Genomic DNA, 2,367 nt, shown 5'->3' with positions numbered 1-2,367 from the left:
TCCGTCACAAACAAAGGTTCCGCAACTTCTTCATTCCGTGTGGAAAACATTATGGTGCATTACCACCACCTACTGTCAAATTAACAGTTTATGTCTCTCCATATCACTGTTTTTCAAAAGCACTTAAACTTAATCTTGTTAGCAGTAAGATAAAGAAGTCTCAGCGTTTTTTTTTTCATCTTGTCATGTTTTTCAAGCTTAGACATGCATCACCTGGATTTCAAATTAATTAATTCCTCTAGACTTCAAAGGTGATTTGATGCTTTAAGTTTTAATGAGCTTTGTTATTTCTTAACCTTTCATCACTCTACATATTGTGTGACATACCATTTTTTATGTATATTTTTGTAATCAAATTACCTTCTTTTAATCGTCTGTAATGTCCTGAATCACAGAGTGAGGACTGCGTCTCAGCAGGATGCAAACAGTACAGCTTCTTCTGACTCCTTCTGGATCAAAAAAACAAAGGGAACATTCTTCTTCCATTAATGAATGTGATTTTTGGTATAGAATTTAAGTAGCAGTGAATTATTTGAACTTTTGACCTACGATGTAGTGGAGAAGAAGTTTGACTCTTTTTAAGCCAAGATCTGAACAGTCTTGGTACTGTCGACCTTCACTGCAGCCCCTAATTTCTTTCCATGTGAGTTGTATTCATCTGTTAAATCTCATTGAATGATTGAACAGATAGAACTTTCTGAGTTGCTGGTATCACAGAAAATCAGTAATGTTGCAAACATTCAGCAATAGTCTCCAAAAACCCTGCATCACAGTTCTTTTAATTTCAACGTCCATTTAAGACAGCACGTAATCTGAACCTAATTGCAAATACTTACATGTCCAAACATTATGCAAATAGATAAGAGAAAACATCCCTTCTTTTGTTTTCACAATACTAAATGGCTCTCATGCTGCTGAAAATTCCCAGTGGATTTATTACTCATCAACTTTATGATGAATGGTAAATCATCGCATCACAATTTGGGACCTAGTACTGAGCCCTGCGTAGTCTCAAAAGGCTCAGTACTGGGTCCCAAATTAATTGGTATGTATATTAATGACATATGTAGAGTGACAAGTATATTTAATTTTGTTGTATTTGCAGATGACACAACTATGTTTTTTTCTGCGGAGGATCTTAAGGCGCAGCACGGTGGCGCAACTGGTAGAGCTGCTGGCTCTCAGCGAGCAGGTCCTTGGTTCAAATCCCGGTCCAGGGGCCTTTCTGGGTGGAGTTTGCATGTTCTCTCCGTGCATGCGTGGGTTTTCTCCGGGTACTCCGGTTTCCTCTCACAGACCAAAACATGCATGTTAGGCTGATTGGTAACTCTAAATTGTCCCTAGGTGTGAGTGAGAGAGTGAATGGTTGTTTGTCTCGTTTGTCTCTATGTGTCCCTGTGATGGACTTACGACCCGTCCAGGGTGTACCCCGCCCCTCGCACAGTGATTGCTGGACATGGGCACCAGCGACCCCCGTGACCCAAAATGGAATAAACGGGTAAAGATAATGGATGGATGGATGGATCTTAAGGCAGCTATTGGAGATTGTCGGAAAATGAATCAATAAACTTAAATGTTGGTTTGATAGAAACAAATTATCTTTAAATTGATCTAAAACCAAATTTATGTTGTTTGGAAATTTAAAAATGGACACAAATATTAAACTGGAGCTAAATACTGTATTAACTGATAGAGTGTTTGAAAATAAGTTTCTGGGTGTAATTTTGGACCACAAGTTTTGCTGAAGACTCCATATTAAACACTTGTGTAATAAGATGGCCGACACCATAGGGATATATTGGGAAAAACAAGACATACCTTGAACATTAGATCTTTGCACACTCTTTATTACACCCTGTTACTGCCATATTTAGACTATTGTGTTGAAGTTTGGGGTAATACATGCAGAAGTTCTCTACAAAAAATATGCATAATGCAGAAACGAGCACTAAGGATGGTACACAAAGTTTGGTATCATGAACACACCAGTCAACTTGTTTTTAAATCGCAGCTTATGAAATTTATGAATTTGGTACAATTTAAAACTGCACAGGTGATGTTCAAAACTAGAAATAAAGAATATTCAAAACTTATTTAAGAATAGAGAAAGAAGGTACGAACTGAGAGGAAAATGTAATTTAAAGCATCGCTGTGTTTGCAGCACTCTTAAAAGCACATCAGTGAATATGTCTTAGATGAAGAGATTAAGCAAAGTAAAAATATTGCACAATTCAAGAGAAAATACAAGGAATACAAAATTAATGTGTGTAAAAATGAATCAGATAAAAATATGTTAATCCAGCTGTTAATTTGTTAATTGGTGTGTTTGCATATTAAGCTTTGATCTGTAGGTGATATAGAGTAAAT

This window comes from Nematolebias whitei, chromosome 6 (assembly GCF_014905685.2).
Source record: "Nematolebias whitei isolate Nwh7 chromosome 6, NemWhi1, whole genome shotgun sequence".
Lineage (NCBI taxonomy): Eukaryota > Metazoa > Chordata > Actinopteri > Cyprinodontiformes > Rivulidae > Nematolebias > Nematolebias whitei.
Note: the sequence above shows the minus strand (reverse complement) of the source record.